We start from the raw sequence: 19667 nt of genomic DNA, 5'->3' as shown, positions 1-19667 counted from the left end.
AAAACTACAATGAGATATCATCTCACACCAGTCAGAATGGCCATCATCAAAAAATCTAGAAAGAATAAATGCTGGAGAGGGTGTGGAGAAAAGGGAACACTCTTGCACTGCTGGTGAGAATGTGAATTGGTATAGCCACTATGGAGAACAGTATGGAGGTTCCTTAAAAAACTACAAATAGAATTACCATACGACCCAGCAGTCCCACTACTGGGCATATACCCTGAGAAAACCATAATTCAAAAAGAGTCATGTACCAAAATGTTCATTGCCGCTCTATTTACAATAGCCCGGAGATGGAAACAACCTAAGTGTCCATCATCGGATGAATGGATAAAGAAGATGTGGCACATATATACAATGGAATATTACTCAGCCATAAAAAGAAATGAAATTGAGCTATTTGTAATGAGGTGGATAGACCTAGAGTCTGTCATACAGAGTGAAGTAAGTCAGAAGGAGAAAGACAAATACCATATGCTAACACATATATATGGAATTTAAGAAAAGAAAAACGTCATGAAGAACCTAGGGGTAAGACAGGAATAAAGACACAGACCTACTAGAGAATGGACTTAAGGATATGGGGAGGGGGAAGGGTAAGCTGTGACAAAGTGAGAGAGAGGCATGGACATATATACACTACCAAACGTAAAATAGATAGCTAGTGGGAAGCAGCCGCATAGCACAGGGAGATCAGCTTGGTGCTTTGTGACCACCTAGAGGGGTGGGATAGGGAGGGTGTGAGGGAGGGAGACGCAAGACAGAAGAGATATGGGAACATATGTATATGTATAACTGACTCACTTTGTTATAAAGCAGAAACTAACACACCATTGTAAAGCCATTATACCCTAATAAAGATGTAAAAAAAAAAAAGGCAATGAGGTAGAGGCACTTTATGGGCAGAGGTTGCCTGGCTTGCAGTGGGAGGGGCACGGAGAGGTCTTTCGGCAACAGGGCTGCAGGCTTCCGTTGGATCTCTTCTTCTAGGCTCCACACATATCTGAGGCAGCCTGGGCATGTCCTGGCTAGCTCAGTCCCTGAAGGTTCTATTTAATTCTCCCCATGCTATTGCTGTCACCTAACTGGAGCTAAGAAACGAGTCATCAAAATAATAAAATGCCTAGTTAAGCTTAAAAACAAAACTAGGGGACTTTCTAAATAATAAGTTATAAAAAACGAAGTGGAAACTGCAGTTCTCCATAATGAATTCAAAGACTCTGTTCCAAGATGGAAATAATGTTAAATAAGGGAGTTTAAGGCAAAGGAGGTGGTTAGGAGAGAAAGGTGACTGACGTGGAACTGAGAATATACCAAGGCTCCATCTCAAAAACAAATGTGTATCATTTGTAGCAATGGTTCTGTGTGTTGCTCTTTTGATTTAAAATATAGCATAATTTCACTCTTTTAGATGCCACTAACCTAAAATATGGATAAATGTACATGGTGAGGATAGACTGACACTTTCTTCTACCCCACTTAAAAGATTTACTAAGAAAATTCAGCGGACAAACAGGAGTGCAAGGGGAATGTCAGGTTTAATTAAGAAATCAGCTCTTTAAAGGACTTTAGCACAGTAATTGTTGGTATGCAAATGGTGCTGTGAACTATAAATGGGTCATCCATTCTTTTTTTTTTTAAAGGGTACTAGGGCTTTTATTATTATTTTTTATTTTTTTACATCTTTATTGGAGCATAATTGCTTTACAATGGTTTGTTAGTTTCTGCTTTATAACAAAGTGAATCAGTTATACATATACATATGTTCCCATATCTCTTCCCTCTTGCGTCTCCTTCCCTCCCACCCTCCCTATCCCACCCCTCTAGGTGGTCACAAAGCACCGGAGCTGAAAGGGATCTCATGGAAGGACTTGGGGAGCCTTTCAAGTTGTTGAAAGGTAGCGAGTTGCATTTCATCCCCATCAAGCAGTAATGATTGAGTCCTTTTAAGCCTAACAACAATAGGTAATATCTTCTAGGTGTTTACTACATACTAGGTCCTTGGTTGAGTGCTTTCCTAGCATTTAGCCCTCACAACAAGCCTATGAAATGTTGTGTACTAATATTATGGCCGTTTTACAGATGAGGAGAATGAGGCACTGGGAGGCCAAGGGCCGTGTCCAAGTTAGCCAGCTAAATACTAGGTATACAAAGACAGGTACAATCAGCTCTCTGCCTTTAGGAAGTTTGCTATCTAGTCTTTTTTTAACGTTATAAATTTTGTAATTTTAATAAGCTCAGATCAGCTTCATCTTCCAACTGATCTGAATAGGGTACGTTTCACTATAGTAAAACAACATGAGATATTTTTCTAACCAATTAACTGTTGTCATAGATTATAATACGAATGAGGGGAAAACTGTCTGATGGAATATCCAGTCCACACTTGGGAATCGACTGCTTGAAGAACATTCTCATTTCCAGATTGGAACATGGTATGTATTATGCCTGAACGATGACAAAAACAGTGCTGATTTTGTAACAAGACCTCAGGGAAGCTATCAACAAGTTGGCATTTCTAATTCATGTGGAAATGATCATTTTATTTATCAGAAAATTGCAGCAGTGGTATTCATTTAGTTAAGAATCTGGTACTGTGGAAGGGAAATTTTATGAAGTTTGTAATATGGCAGACAAACGTGAATTCAGACGCAAAAGAAAATTGGCTACGTATCTAAGGGTCAGCTTCTTTTCCTTTGACCCTCTCATTTTACATGGTTTGAGAGCTGCTTAACAAAGGAATATCATTATGTTGTATCATTTTATAAGATTTTTTTATGGCAAATTCATCTAAGTAGTAACTGTACTAGGCTCCTAAAAACCAGAAAGAAAAGTGCTTCGTTTGACAACAGCTAAGGAAACTATCTCTGTGCATTGGAAGGCAGGTTAACATCTAGCAGCTTTCTCAATTGTAGATAAAGCATTGGCATATTCAAATCTAGTTAATAGGCATTATAAAATCAAAAAGGTAAGAAAGCAGGTTTGAATGAGACAGAGTCTGAGAAAAGCAGAGAATGGGAATGAGATGGAAACTGGAAGGGGACGAAGAGTTTGGAAAAGGTGGCAGAGGAGAGCACCCACTCTTGGTGGCTGACACCCCACTTTCGCCAGGAAACACTGCTCACCTGTCGAAGCCTTAGGCCCGCTTATCTCCTGGATCCAGCTGCCTGCCAGTGGGTGTGCCACTTCCATGGCCCAGCCTTCCTAAGCCGCCTCACCTCCAGGTCTGGATTCATTGTTTACAGTAAGCATTTGTTGAGCACCAGTTATGTGCCAGGTGCTGGGCTGGGTCACACCCATGAACAAGGAGAACAGGTCCCTGGCCTCTAAAGTGGATGTTCTGGTCGGAGGAGACAGCTGTAAACAAGTAGATAAATAATTGTGAGAGATGCAGATGGCAGTCTGTGCTGTGATGCAAATAAAGCAAGGTGAGGGGATTGAGGGTGATGGAGGAACACAGGTGATTAGGGAAGGCCTCTCTGGGGTCGTGACATGTTAGCAGGGAAGGAGCCAGCCATGGGAGGCTCCAGGGGGAGAGCACTCCAGACAGAGCAAGTACCAGGGCCCTGGGGCAGGTAGGAGTTTGTTGTATCTGAGGATGAGCAAGAGGGTGCCAGTGTAGCTGAACTGTAGGAGGGGAGAAAGCAGGAGATGGAGGTGGAGACGCCACAGATCCTGTGGTCTTCTAGGCCAGGACCAAACTCCTGGATTCTCTTCTAAGTGGAATGGGAAGTGATTGGAGGATCTTAAGTAGGGAGGTGATAAGATCGATTTCCATTTTCCAAATATTATTCCGTGGAGCCTGGATTATAGGCAGGTGAGAGTAAGGAGGTGAGTGAAGAGAGTGACCAGTCATAGCATCCCTCTTCTTCCCCAGAGGTGAGTGCAGGAGTGGGTCTGTGCCCCTGCTGGGGGCCTGAAGCCCATCCATAGGATGTCTCTGTGGAAGTTAGAAGGTCAGACTCTCCCTCCTCTCTTTGGTGCTGAGCCACAACTTCTGCCACTTGAAGGAGCCAGAGAAAGTGATAAGGGGCTGAGAGAGGGCAGCGTCAAGGCCACACCTGCCTTCCCGGAGGTCCCAGGGCTTCCCCGGGTTCCTCCAGCTCTTTCTTTGATTCCAGAGCTTTTAGCTGAAGGAGTTCTAACAAACACACAGAGGTTAGAGACAGAAAGCAGATGGCCAGGAAGGAGTGGAGGAAAAAAAGAGGGGGAGATCAACCTTGGCCTTGAACGTGGGTGGGATCCAGGAGGAGTGAAGCAGAGATGCGTGGGCTTTGGCCCAGATCTCAGGCAGTGAGGACTCTGTGATCCTGGCAGGAAGACAAGTGTGTGTTTTCTGTCCAAACATCCAAGTTACTCATTTCCCCAGGTGACGCTGCAGCTGGGAGACCTGTGAACAGTCCCACAGCTAATAGCTCACAATTCTGGGTTTAAAAAAAACAGGATGGGGGCTTCCCTGGTGGCCCAGTAGTTGAGAGTCCGCCTGCCGATGCAGGGGACGCGGGTTCATGCCCCGGTCCGGGAAGATCCCACATGCCGCGCAGCGGCTGGGCCCGTGAGCCATGGCCGCTGAGCCTGCGCGTCCGGAGCCTGTGCTCCGTAACGGGAGACGCCACAACAGTGAGAGGCCCGCGTACCGCAAAAAAACCCCCAAAAAACAGGATGATATTTAAACCAAGAAACAAGAAAACAAACAAGGGCAGTGCCTTAGTGTGTATAGCACAGGGGGTAAAGCAAAATTAATTCACAAAGATTTCCCTTAAAATATAGGGAAAGAAGGTCCTGACATTTTTCTGCAAATTCTAATGGAAATTAATAAAGATGAGCAAAAATATCACAAATATTGTCATTAGTCTATGTGACATCCTGTTATTTTATTGTAGTGAGTGCGAAGTGTTTACAAAGGATCTAGTAGCTTCTCTCTTGCCTCGACCTCCTGCTCTCCATTTTTCTGGTAAGGGTTTAAGTTCCTCAATCACCAGTTGTCTGACCAGCCACAGAAGTTGCAGCCTAACCCCGTGCAGCGGGTAGAGGTTAAGTTTGGAATGACTTAACCTGCTTCGGGAAGAGGTTGATGAATCTAAATGGGAGGTAGAGGTTATATGTGGGAGGGGAGGAAACCTTCGTTCTAAAGCAGGACATCTGGTGTCCCTTCACAGGCATTGCTCCCATTCAAGCAGTCCTCGTGTTCTCCAGCCGGGCATCATCGGCCACATGATATCCTACGGGGCTAGGGTCACCCTTTGGAGAAGTGGGAGAAATGCCCTCCCAAAGGGGCCTCTAAAAAATGCTGCTGCTGCTGTGTGTGTGTGTGTGTGTTAAAGTTTAATGCAATGGTCTTTCCAGCTTCTACTTACAGCTCCCTCTCTCCCTAGGTCAGGGCCAGGCATCCATTCGGTGTCAAACACCAACTTTTCCTCAGCCTTCACTGAGGCTTGCACTCCTCACACAGTCAAGGTTGTCTTGCCGCCTCTCTTAAGAGGAGCTCTTTCCCAGGCCAGGCAGCACCTCGGTCCCTCACATAAGGAGACTGTGGGTGGGCCAATCCCACCAGTTCACCTGGCATTTCTAGACACACCCACCCTCTTCCCATCCCCCACTTCAAGTGCCTATACCAAGTGGGTGCAAGGAGCAAATCTGTGTTTAAATAAGATTAGACTGGCAGCCAAGGACAGGATGATTTAGCCTGCAGCAGAATCTTCTGGAACACTTGTTAAAAATACAGACTCCTGGACCCTACCTGGATAGTGTCATTCACTAGGTCAGGGCAGGGCCTGAGAATCTGCATTTTAAACTCCTGCATGTGTCCCACCCTCACCTCCACCCCCATGATTCTGGTGTATTGACTGTCAGACCTGGCTGAGAGGGGAGCAAAGCTGGAGGTCAGGAGGTCAGTGTGGAGCTTACATTGTACAGGAGAGATGCCTGAGACCCTCAGCAGAGAGGAAGGGAAGGAGACGGACACCAGGGACACAGTGTGGAGGTAGAGGAAAGGAAGCCGGGAGGGAGCGGGGTCCGTTGCTCCCTGGTCTGCATCCAGGCCAGAGCCCACTTTTCCAGCAGGATGCAGCTCTCACACGTGTAGGGAGGGGCCTGGGCTGTGTCACCTCCTTCTGGCTCCAGCTGGCTCTGCTCTCCTGACAGCAGCTCTCTCCCTGGGGACAAGCCAGGGCCACTCCCTGGGAAGGCTCAGGTTACAGCTGTGCCCTGGCCTCAAACTCGGCCTCTGCATGGCCCTGCCGGGTAAAGTTACCAAATGCGAAGTGTGACAGATTCCTGGAGGAGGACAGAGCGTGGAAACCATGGCTGATCCCAAAGTGTTTTCTTTTATGTCCCAAACCCACTTGGGGATAACAACAGCACCTGACATTTCCAGAACCCTCTGCTGGGGGCTTTAAAAATGCGTTGACTACATGGGGATCGTGATCCTGGGACTTTGTTTTTTATGTATATAATGGATTGTCACATACAAGTGTCAAGGTTATTTTTCTTCTTCACCTATTCACTATTTAAGTGGGGGAAGCATTAATCTCATTTTATAGACATGGATCATTTCTGGATATAAATGGCTCCCTAGTTTTAGAGATTCTAACTTGAAGCTCCTCTTTTCTTTCCTTTTTTTCTTTTTTAAAATTTATTTATTTTTTGGCTGCGTCGCGTTTTTGCTGCTGTGTGCGGGCTTTCTCTAGTTGTGGCGAGCAGGGGCTACTGTTCATGGCGGTGCATGGGCTTCTCATTGCGGTGGCTTCTCTTGTTGCAGAGGACCAGCTCTAGGCGTGCGGGCTTCAGTAGTTGTGGCACACGGGCTCAGTAGTTGTGGCTCGTGGGCTCAGTAGTTGTGGCTTGCAGGCTCCGTAGCTGTGGCTCACGGGCTCTAGAGCACAGGCTCAGTAGCTGTGGCTTGCAGGCTCAGTAGCTGTGGCGCACGGGCTTAGTTGCTCTGCAGCACGAAGCCCCTCTTTTCTTACAGAGCTGTCTCATTTGTGCTCATGAGGGCCGTTCTTTGTGGGTGGTCCCTGTGGGCCTTAGAGAACCATTTTACCCAGGGAGCCTCACCTGAGAAGTTGCCTCCAGCTGGCTTTGTGTTCATCCAGAGCACCTGGTTCAGGCTTCCGCCCGGAATGGCAGCTTCGTAAATGCTGCTGATCCTACCCTGGATCTAGACTTCACCAAGGGAAGCGGCCCTGTGCCTTTAGTCCAAAGACTTCACGGCGATGATGGGATCCTTCCACAGACGAGGTAGGAAATGGGGGTTAGGGTCAGGGGGATTACCTCAACTTCCTAGAGAAAAGTATCGTGGCAAAGTTTGTGTTGAGGCTTAATTGGGAGGCGCAATATCAAGGCATCCAGGGTGAGGGGAAAGGAAGGAAATGTAAGGCTGCACAAGATGATGCAGCCTTGAGCTTGGTCGCACAGGATGTCTTCCAGACAGGCCAGGGGGATCCGTCCACAGCTCAGAGTAGGAAGAGGAAGAAAAAGGACTTTATCTGCGGGCTCCTTCCTGTCTCCTGTCTTTCTCTGGTCACAAGATTCTCTCCATGGCGTGTTAATTCCTCCGCAGTTCTGACTGTGTTACCTGTCTCCTGTAAGCAGTCACCGGGGAAGCTGGACCCCGGACCCCACGCTTCATTCATTCAGATTGGGCTTGGTGTCAGACAAGTAAAAAACATGCAGAAGCCCAGTGTTCACCCCAGGTTATTAGCAGTAGCTGCTGAAGCCAGAGGACAGGTGGGCGAGCAGACCTGCGAGACACATAAACTGAGTTTGGTTTGGTGATAAACAAGGAGTCAGGGATTAAAGGAAAAAAAAAGTTAGGCTTCTTGTTTGTTTGTTTGTCTTTCCACTGAAACTTTGGCCCTACTAGACCTCCAAGTGACATTTACAACTTACTCCTCTCTTGAGACTGGCATCTGCCTTTAGCAACATATGACAGTGGAAAGGAGAGTCCTGGAGAAGTTGTGGGGGAAAAAGATTCAAATGTCCTCATGTCCCAGACTATCCCACCTCATTTCTTTCCCATGCTCTACTACTTACTGTGTGACCTTGTGAAAGCCACTTAACGTCTCTGAGCTGGTATGGCAATTTCATGAGGGTCAGCATAATGCATACAACACAAGGTCCTTTAGAGAAGTCAGTGAAATAACAGATGCATAAGCATTTTGAAAACTCTGGTGTGCTCTCGAAGGCAACGGGCTCTTGTTAGCACTCCCCTCTCTTCCTGCAGCCCCACCTACCATCCCTCTTGAGACACTCTGGCTTTTCTCGGGCCTTCCTGGGCTTGGTTCCAGCTGCATTTCTAGCAAGAATCTCTTCAGTTCTGGCCCCAACCCCATTTGCTCCTTCAAGCTCATCTATCCCTTGAAACAACCTCGCCTTGGCACTTTATGAGGGAGAATTCTGACATTCATATGAGCGATCCTACTCTTTTAGCTATAATGGTTTGCTAGAGCAACGATTTCACAATTTCACAATAAAAGGAGCTTTCTTTTCAAACAATGAGTAAGCTCTGCACAAGTACTAACAAGTCGGGAACCATAACAACTTGCATGGGAAAAGCTGGTCTGACTGTATCCCGGAGTCTCTATATTCGGGCTCAAAAGAAATGCAGGTTAGCTTGTTTGTTTCACTGCTAAGCCTTTTCTCGCTCAACACCCTTTCCTTCGCATTGTCTCATTTTAGCCTCCCAATGACCCCTATGAGGTAGGAAGGGCACCTCCATTTTTACAGTGGAGGAAGTGGAGGAAAAAAAAAATCCGAGTGATTTTTCCCAAGGTCCCAAACAGCCAGTCTGAGGTCAGATCAAATGAGAAACTGTGTCTTTTAGTTCCTAGTATTTTCTGTTGAATATTGCTGCCATCATTTTCACCTGTCCCTCTTCCCTTTATTCTTGATTTTCACAAGAACTTCTGTCTTCAGGGAAAGCGTCCTGGCTTCTAGCGGGTGATTGTATTCTTGGTAACATGATTTCTTTGATTCACCGCAGAACCGTGTGGCCACTGGAGACCAACCCAAGACCACACGGCCAACCTCCTCCCTTGAGCTCAGGGGAGGCCTGAAGGAATGTTTCCTAGCTGGTTGAGGGAGTCTCGGGGTGCCATGACCTGCCCCAGAGTTCAGAGCTGAAGAAAGGCCCAGGGTCACCCCGAACTCAACCTCATGTTTTGGGGCTCCCCTCGTGGGAGTCTGAGGCTTACCCTCCACCTCCATCCCCAGAGGCTTGATGACCAGATGGGAGACCTCCAGATCTTTTATTATGCTGAATGTTGTTCTGCTGGTTTTTCTCAGGGGACTGTGCAAGGTGGTGGCATTCTGAGAGGGAATCTGGGGGATGGAAGTGGAGTGAGCATGGGCTGGAGAGGTAGAAAAAGAGGTTGGGAGAGGAACTTCAGAGAGGGGGCAGAGATGCTAAAGGGGATGGACTGTGGCTGAGTGGTGTGCATGTACCCTTCTTTGCTTCTCCATGAAAGCTTCAGTCAGATTTTTGTTACTAGTTGGTGCTTTTGGAGTTAATGGTGGGCGGGGGGAGGAGTGGCAGAAGTGGGATGGGACTGGCTGGGCATGAAAGGAATCAGGGGCAGCCCAACTGTACTTAGTCACAAGCAGGTCACACATGGAGGATTTCATCACAGAAGAGGGGGTCTGTGGCTGGCCTAACTCATCAGGGCATCGGTTTCCAAATCTGAAGATAAGTGTTTATCAAGAATTCTTCCTTTATGCCTATTCCAAATCATTCCTCTTTTAGCTCAAATTCAAATCCATTTCTTCTGGTTTGGCTCAAGCTGAATCCTTGCCAGTGTCCTAAACTTTGGCTGACAACATCCAGAACTGTAGGGAAAGGGGTAGCTGGCAAAGGAAGAAGGCTCTGGCCAGAATCAGTGGAAACTGTGGGCCAAGCAGTTTGGGAAAATGAATTGCACTAGTACAGAGGCTAGGACTGTAGCCATAGAAAGGCGCTGCTATTGTTCTGCAGAAAAGATAGTGAACAATTTCCACTTGGTGAAACAAATTATAAGGAAATTCAGAAACACCTGGCCCTTCCAGTGGTATAAATTCCAATGTTAACGGACACCAATCTGAAGCAGCCAAAGACATTAACCACAACGTGGAATACTGGCATTCATTGTTAGTCCATGTGTATCCAAAATTTGTCAAGCACTGTTTAATGTCCTCAACCCTCTCCTATCTCACATGTAAGTCCATCTTCTGTCTTTACAGTGTGATAGCCAGAGATAAGCCCATGTCTAACTTTCTCAGCAGTGAGGCTCTTCCTTTCTTGTTAACACAGCCCCACCTTGTTAAGCTAAGGGTGTTTTGTGTAGAAACCCACCAACTGCTTGTCTTAATCCACTCAGCTGCTATGACAGAATACCACAGACTGGGTGGCATATAAACAATAGAAATTTATTTCTCACAGTTCTGGAGGCTGGAAGCCTGAGATCAGGGTGCCAGCATGGTCGGGTGAGGACCCTCCTCCAGGTCAGATTTCTCTTTGTATCCTCACATGGCAGAAGGGGCTAGGTTATCTCTCTGGGGCCTCTTTTATTAAAAGGGCACTAATCCCATTATGAGGGCTTTGACCTTCCAACTTAATCACCTCCCAAAGGCCCCACCTTCTAATACCATCACACTGGGCTTTAGGATTTAACATATGAATTTGGGGGGGGGGGCACAAACATTCAGACCATGGCAGTGCTATAACTTGCAAACCTAACTAGTGTCTGCCCCTATGCAGGGCTCCACCTATAGAGATAACTAGAGGTTTTGCTGTGTATTTTTTTAAAATAAAGATGCAAATATTTATCCATATTCACATATATTCCTATGTAGTATATTAACATATCAAAGACAGGGAAGGTAACCAGGTCTTAAATGACTGTATCTATTTTTAAGGACCATGGTTTTTATCAGCCATTTAGATTTCAGGGCACATTTTACTTCTCATTTCATTTGACACATGAGAAAATTGTTGCAAGCTAGTTGAGCTGTAAGGTGAACTTGACTATGATAATGGGACACAGCTCAGCAAAGACAGCAAGGTCAGCTGACCGGTGTTCTGTTCTCCTCTGCATGCTGTATCTACTGACCTGGTTCAGGATCACCTTTTTGTTCTCCAAAGAGCTATTACATTAGCACCAGGGTGGCTCAGGAATGTCTTTTGTACAATTAACCAGTAAGGATGCCAACAGATGTATGTGGAATGAATGGATTCAAAGAGACTGATTAATATTTGTAATTAATCCTAGAGAACCAACTTTGCATTGAACTATCAGCCTAAATTCCTTTTTCTAAATGGGTCTAGAAATTCTTGGGTGGGTGGGAAAAATACCTTGTATAGAAAATGTCTGTTTAAATCTCCAGTCCAGCTATCTCAACTGTGTTGATCAGGATAGGCTAGATATGCTATAGTAACAAACAGCCCTCACATCTTAGGATTTATGCAACAAAAGTTTATTTATGGCTCACACCATATCTGAGGTCTGAACGGTTATCCAGAGCAACTACCCTCACATGTTGACTCAGTGTTCCATTTGATCTTAAGGCTCTTCCTTATCAATGCATGTTTCCCTGATTGCCACAGAAGAGAAAAAGCAAGGAAGAGCAAATAAATGGAGGTGACATGTGTCATATTTAATTTGCAAAAGCCAGTCCCATAGCCACACTGAACTCTGAGCAGGCAGGTGTATCAGATATTGGCTCCTGTAAAAAACAAAGCAAAACAAAACAAAACCCCACTGCAAACATGATTTCAATAACACCGCTTATAATTTCTTAGGATTCTGTGAGTTGAATAGGCAACTTCTTTGCTGGTTTTGCCTGAGCTTACTTGTGCAGCTGTACTTGGTTGGATCGGCTGGGCTGAAAAGTCCTAGATGTCCTCATTCACATGTCTGGCATTTCGTGCTGGCTGTTGGCTGGTGCCTCAGGTCTTCATGTGGCTTCTCATCCTCCAGTAGACTCAGCTGACTTCCTTACATGTTAGTCTCAGGACAGTGATCCATGAGGACAAAGGCAAAAGCTGCCAGGTCTCTTGAACCCAGGCTCCAGAACTTGCACAACACTTCTGCCACATTCTATTGGTCAAGCAAGGCCAGTAACAAGGCCAGCCCAGATTCAAAGTATGGGGAAATAGTCTCTTGGTGGAAGGAGTTGCAAATATTGTAGCCATGTGTTTGAATCTATTACAGCAGGATACATGAACATTTGATTCTTGTTATTTATGGTAGTAATGTTCTATAAAGTCATTGCAAATGGAAAATATTAAACCATTGCTCCTAGGGGAAGTACAAGGTTAAGTTCCTATGAGCCTCTGGATACAACATTTTAATCAACTGATCAATAATAATGTTGTTTTATGAGAGTACCTATTTAAAGACACCTTACTTAATATATATCGTTGATTCATTAACATTAACCCATGGCCAACAGCGCTATAACTCATGCCTGAATGAAGCTTATCTAATACAATGTGTTCTCTCCATAAGGCATATCACAGCCTTCATGTCCTTAGAACACTAGACAGCACTTCAGCATATATATACTTGTATATATATACTTATATATATATATATAAGTATATACTTATACTTGGGAATCATTTAAACAGTGAAATCACCAACAAAAAGCACAAAAATGTGGGGAAAAAAATCACTAGATAACCCCCCCACAAAGGATACATGTTTATAGTATAAGAACTGAAACAAGAAAGCTTGTTTTACCTCAGCTGGGAACGTGTGTCAGCCAACTCAAATGTTTTACCACTCTCCTCATGTCCATGAATGAGCATGAAAGCAACATGAGTATTGATTTGTGGATTACAAATAAATTTTAGTAAGTAGGTGAGTTTGCAAATATGGAACTCACAAATAATGAGGATTGTTATACATAGAAGAGGGAAACCAGATTGATGAACAGTGGTGATTCTTTCACACTCATTCATGGGAAAACAGAAGAGAAATGAACATTGCTGGAGTACTTACTATGTGCTTGCCTTTTACATTTACTATGTCATTTAATATATATTATAAAACATAATTTAATATAATCTTTTAATATATTGCTGGATTCAGTTTCCTGTTGTTTGTTTTTTTTCCTGTGATGTCTTTGTCTGGTTTTGGTATCAAGGTACTACTGTCCTCATAGAAAGAGTTAGGAAGTGTTCCTGTCTCTTCTATATTTTGGAAGAGTTTGTGAAGGATTGGTGTTGACTTTTCTATAAACTTTTGGTAAAATTCACCAGTGAAACCATGTGGTTCAGGGCTTTTGTGTGTATGTGTGTTGGGGGGGGATATTTAATTACCAATTCAATCTCCTGTCATAGGTCTAGTCAGATTTTCTGTTTCTTCTTGAGTCAGTTTTGATAGTATCTTTCCAGGAATTTGTCCATTCATCTAGGTTATCTAATTTGTTAGAATACAACTGTTCATAGTATTCCCTTATTTTTATTTAATTTCTGTAAGGTCAATGTAATCCCTGTCATCCCTGATTTTAATAATTTGAGCTTTCTCTCTTATTTCCCGATCAGTGTAGCTAAAGGTTTGTCAATTTTTTAGTCTTTTCAAAAAACCAACTTTTTGTTTTGTTAATTTTTTTCTTCTCTATATTTTATTTATTTTCACTTTCATCTTTATTGCTTTCTTCCTTCTGCTTGTGTTGGGTTTCATTTGCTGTTTTTCAAGTTTCTTAAGGTGGAAGATTATGTATTGATTTGGGATCTTTCTTCTTTTAAAATATTTAGTTACAAATTTCCTCTGTGAATGTTCTTTGTTGTAGCCCATAAGATTTAGTATGTTGTGTTTTCATTTACATTCATATCAGAATCTTTATTCTAATTTCCCTTGTTTTTTCTTTTCTTTCTTTCTTTCCTTCTCTCTCTCTCTCTCTTTTTATTTTTTCTTTTGATCCATTGGTTATTTAGGAATATGTTGTGTAATTTCTACATATTTGTGAATTTCCCAAATTCCCTTCTGTTACTGGTTTATAATTGCATTCCATTGTGGTTGAAGAATTTACTCTGTATGATTTTAACCCTTTTAATATTATTGAGGGTTATTTATAGCCAAACATGTGGGCTATCCTAGAGAAAGATCCATGTGCACTTTAGAAGAATGTGTATTTTGCTGTTGTTGTGTAGAGCATTCTACAAATATCTGTTAAGTCTAGCTGGTTTATACTGCTGTTCAAGTCTTCTGCTGTTTCGTTGATCTTCTGTCTCATTTTTATATTTATTATTGAAAGTGAGGTTTTGAAGTTTCCAACTATTATTGTTGAATTATCTATTTCTCCTTTCAATTCTGTCTTTTTTGCTTCATGTACTTTGGGACTCTGTTGATAAGTACATATACATTTGTAATTGTTTTATCTTTTTATAGATTAACCCTTTTATTATTATAAAATTTTCTTCTTTTTCCCTAGCAACAATTTTGTCACATATTAGTATAACATAGTGTAATTAGGGCTTCCCTGGTGGCGCAGTGGTTGAGAGTCCGCCTGTCAATGCTAGGGGACACGGGTTCATGCCCCGGTCTGGGAAGATCCCACATGCCGCAGAGCGGCTGGTCCCATGAGCCATGGCCGCTGAGCCTGCACGTCCGGAGCCTGTGCTCCAGAACAGGAGAGGCCACAACAGTGAGAGGCCCACGTACAGCAAAAAAAAAAACCAAAAAAACGTAGTGTAATTAATTTATGTAATGTTTTATCTGATATCAGTATAGTTACTCCAGCTCTCTTTTGGTTACTGTTTACATGGTATATCCTTTCCATTGTTTTACTTTCAACTTATTTGTGTCTAAAATTTGTCTCTTATAGAAAGCATATAGTTGTATCATGTTAGTTTATTTTTATCCATTCTGCCAATATCTGCCTTTTAATTGGAGTAAGTGTTAATTTCATTGAAGATCTTTTGTATATGATGAGTCAATCCTCTCTTGCTGTTTTCAAGATTCTCTTTTTGCCTTGGCTTTTGACAGTTTGATTTTGATGTGTCCAGGTGTGGGTATTTTGAGTTTATATTACTTGGAGTTTGCTGAGCATCTTGAATGGGTAGATTGATGTTTTTCATCAAATTTGGGATGTTTTCAGCCATTATTTCTTCAAAGGTTCTTTTGCCCTTTCTCTTTTCCTTCTGAAACTCCAATTATGCATATGTTGGTACACTTAATGGTGTCCCACACATGTCTTTGAGGTTCTATCCATTTTTCTTCATTCTTTTTCTTTCTGTTCCTGAGACTGGATAATTGCAATTGACCTATCTTCAAGATTGCTAATTCTTTCTTTTGCCTGCTCACATTGTCTTTTGAGCTCCCCTAGTGAATTTTCCATTTCAACATCAGAATTTCTATTTGGTTCTTTGTATGTATGTATGTATGTATATGAAATTTCTATCTCTTTATTAATATTCTGTATCTGGTGATACATAATTCTTATACTTTAGTTCTTTTGGTGATATATAATTCTTATACTTTAGTTCTTTAGACATGACTTCTTTTAGTTCTTTGAATATACTTAAAATAACTGATTTAAGGTCTTCATCTAGTAAATCCAATATCTGGACTTCTTCAGGGACAGTTTCTATTGATTGCTTTTTCCTGTGTATGGACTGTACTTTCTTGCTTATTTACTTGTCTGGTAATATTTTGTTGAACACTAGATATTTTAAATAATATAATGTGACAACTCTATATGTGACAACTCTATATAATGTGAAATCAGATTTTCCACCCTTCCCAGGTTTGTTTTGCTGCTGCTATTTGGTGTTGTTTGTTTAGTGGCTTTTCTGAACTAAGTCTGTTTTCTTTGTTAAGTTGGCCACTGAAGTCTCTGCTTAATTGGCTTAGTGGTCAGCTAATGATTGCACAGAGATTTCTTTAAATGCCTAGAACTAATAAGTCTCCCAGTCTTTGCTGAGGACTCTGTGTGAATGTTGAAGCACACCTTCAATACTAAGCCAGGCAGTTCACAACTCTGTCTTAGCCTTTACTTCCTCCTTTTTCAGAGCTTCAAGGTCAGCCAGAGGTGAGACTTCAGGGCCTTCTCAGGTATTTGCTGAACATGTGCACAGCCCAACATATGCACATGACCTTGTAGATTCCTGAGAATGTGTCAGGGTTTTTCAAAGCTCCTATAAACATTTCATTCCACAGTTTTTCCTTTTAAACTTTTTGCTTAGCTTATTGTTTGCCCCACTGTTACCCATTGCTTTAGGTAGCCGTAAAGTTAAATAATTGCCTCTAATTGTTGTCAACAAACGTATCAGAGTAAAAGACTTTTCACACTGAGTGAGCTCCAAGGTAGGTCAAATAGAGATAGCCTTGCCAGTGGGGTTTTTCAGAAAATCACCAGACAACTCAAATAATGACCATTCTCTGGGAATGAGGTTTTAAAGGTGCTTCAATCCTGTTTTGCCCACTCCAGTGGCTGGCAGGTTTCTAGTTTTCACCACAATTGGAAGCTTTTGGTTTTCAAGGTCACCGTGGAGCTGGAGAGGGGTCATGTTAAAATGTCACAGTTTGATGTTCTTACTGAGATCCAGTGGTTTTTCTTGAATAAATACCTATGGATTGAATAAATAGGCTAACCAAAACACCTTTTGTTAATTTTCAGAGTTTTGGAAAGAGTTGATTCTGACCATTTTGGCAAGTTTTCTCATTGTTTTTAATGGAGGAAAGAGTTTTTGAAGGTCCTTTTTCATTCATGTCCCTTGGTAGCTATTTTGATCCTTATTACAGCAGTTAGGATTAGGTTCACATACATGTGACAAAAAACCTGAGTTAACAGTGGCTTAAATACACAGGTTGTATTCTCTCACATTAAAATTTAAAAATAAGTTCAAACTGTTCAGGGACAGCAGCTTCTTTCAGCTTTCAACTCTGCCAGCCCTAGAATATGGCCCTCATTTTCTTTTCTTTTTTTTTTTTTTTACTATATATAATCTAGGTATATTATGTATAGAATACCTATAGGTGCACATATGTAAACACACATACATTGTTAGGGTTAAGCTTCGGGTTAGGGTTTTTGTGTCTTGAAGGCTTGCATTGTGCAATTTCTCGGTCTGTTTTCCAGATGATCCCCCGTCTCAGTTACATCGTTTGCAAATCATTGTTCTCTCACATTCGCTCCACTGCCTTTTCGTTGTACGGATACTTTGCCTGTGCCGTTGAAAACCCTTTTCAGCCGCCTGGAGCCCCAACTGGCTTTATTGTGCTTCTGTTTCCCTTGCCCAAGGAGACCGATCCACAGACATGTTTCTAAGACTGAGGTCCAAGAACGTACTGCCTGTGGGTTTCTTCTAGGCCTGGCCTGGCTTTAGGTTTTACGTTGCAGTAGTCAATTTAGCGTCAGGTTCTTGTTGTAGGTGGTACGAGAAAGGAATCCAGTGTGATGCTTGTGCATGGAGCAGTCCAGTTTCCCCAGCACCATTCATTGCACAAGCTATCTTGTCCCCATGGGACCTTCTCACCTCCTTTGTCAGAGACGAATTGACCACACAAGCGTGGCTTTCTCTCTGGGCTCTCTGTTCTCTTCCTTGGATCTATGTGGATGTCTTGTGTGCCAATACCATGCTGTATTAATGATGGTAGGTTTGCAGTCTAGTTGGAAATCAGGCAGCATGGGACGTCTGAAATCTGCACTTCTTTCTGAAGAGCATATGGACACTCTCTAGGTTCTTTTGTGTTTCCAGACACATTTCGGAATTCTTGGTTATACTTGTCTGAGAAAGTCTGTGGGTATTTTGAGAGGAATGGCATCCACTCTATGGATTGCCTCAGGGGCATGGAATCATTTACACAAGACGGACTCTTCTGACCTATGAGCATCACCTATATTTCCATGTTGGGTGTGTGTTGTCTTCATTTTCTTTCATCGATATGTCTCTCATCCCATTTTCTGAGTTTCGGGTCTTGTAGGTCATGGGTTAGATGGACTCCTAGGTATTTTCTTTGTGTTGTTACCATCATTGTCCATGGGGTTGTCCTCTTCCTTTCTCATTCGGATAGTTTGTTGTGAGTGTACAGAATGGCAACCGATTTCTGTAGTATCGATGAGGTTTGTACCCTGCAATTGAACTGAGTTTCCTGAGTTTTGTTTTGTTTTCTTTTGGTGGGGGATTGCCTTCAGCATTTTGTGTGTAGAGAATCGGGTCAACTGGAATCTTTCCTCTGCCATCTGATACTCTTCTTTCTTCTTTCCATGCCATTATTATGGCGAGGACTTTCTCTGCATTTGTGCTCCGCCTTGGTGGGCTCCAGGTCCTCCAGCTGACTAGGGGGGAAGCTTGGCATGGTGCTCCAAGTCAGAGCTGGCAGTGCTGAGCTCTTTTCATAGCCCAGGATTGGGCCCCATGGATCTCTGGGCCCTGGTTCTGGACAACCCTCCATTGGCCCTCATTTTCATGGTCTAAGAAAACTCCTTAGCTCTAGCAATCATATCTGCATTCCAGGAGACAAGAAGAAGGAAGGTGAAGAAGAGCACACGCCCTTCCTTTAAGTATGCTTCCCAGAAATTGCACATGATATTTTAGAAGGTAGTCACATAGCCACACCCAGCTACATGGGAGGTTGAAAAATATGGTCTCTATTTAGAAGCCATGTGTGCAGCTAAAAACCAAGAGTTTATTACCAAGGAAGGAGGGAAACTAGCTGTGACATGTATTTGACAGGTAAAGAAACTAAGGTTTAAAGAAGTTCAGCAATTTATTCAAGGATACCCAGGCAGTATGTAGTGGTGCTAGGATTCAAATCAGGTGGTCTGATCCTAAAGCCTGTACTTTTTTTTATGTTTATAGAGCACATTTTATTTTATATAATTGAATCCCATTGATATAATAACAATGCATTGCTCTTCTTTTCTGGGTGAAATATACAAAGTTCACAAAATTTCTCTCCCCTTGGTGCATATCACACTTTTTTTTTTTTTGGTTTTTAAAAAAATTTTTTTTAACTTTTTATTTTATATTGGATCATAGTTGATTAACAATGTTGTGTTAGTTTCCGGTGTACAGCAAAGTGATTCAGCTATACATATACATGTATCTATTCTTTTTCAAATTCTCTTCCCATTTAGGTAGTTACATAATATTGAGCAGAGTTCCCTGTGCTATACAATAGGTCCTTGTTGGTTATCCATTTTAAATATAGCAGTGTGTACATGTCAATCCCAAACTTTCTAACTATCTCTTCCCCCCACCCTTCCCCTGGAAACCAAGTTCGTTCTTTAAGTCTGTGAGTCTGTTTCTGTATTGTAAATAAATTCTTTTTTTTTTTTTTTTTGCGGTATGCGGGCCTCTCACTGTTGTGGCCTCTCCCGTTGCGGAGCACAGGCTCCTGATGCGCAGGCTCAGTGGCCATGGCTCACGGGCCCAGCCGCTCCGCGGCACATGGGATCCTCCCAGACCGGGGCACGAACCCACGTCCCCTGCATCGGCAGGTGGACTCTCAACCACTGTGCCACCAGGGAAGCCCTCATTTCTATAAATTTTTTTTAGATTCCACATATAAGCAATATCATACGATATTTGTCTTTCTCTGTCTGACTTACTTCACTCAGTATGACAATCTCTGTGTCCATCAGCGTTGCTGCAAATGGCATTATTTCATTCTTTTTAATGGCTGAGTAATATTCTATTGTATATATGTACCACATCTTCCTAAAGCCTGTACTTTTAA

The sequence above is a fragment of the Leucopleurus acutus genome (assembly GCF_964270905.1).
Source record: "Leucopleurus acutus genome assembly, chromosome: 2".
Classification (NCBI taxonomy): domain Eukaryota; kingdom Metazoa; phylum Chordata; class Mammalia; order Artiodactyla; family Delphinidae; genus Leucopleurus; species Leucopleurus acutus.
Note: the sequence above shows the minus strand (reverse complement) of the source record.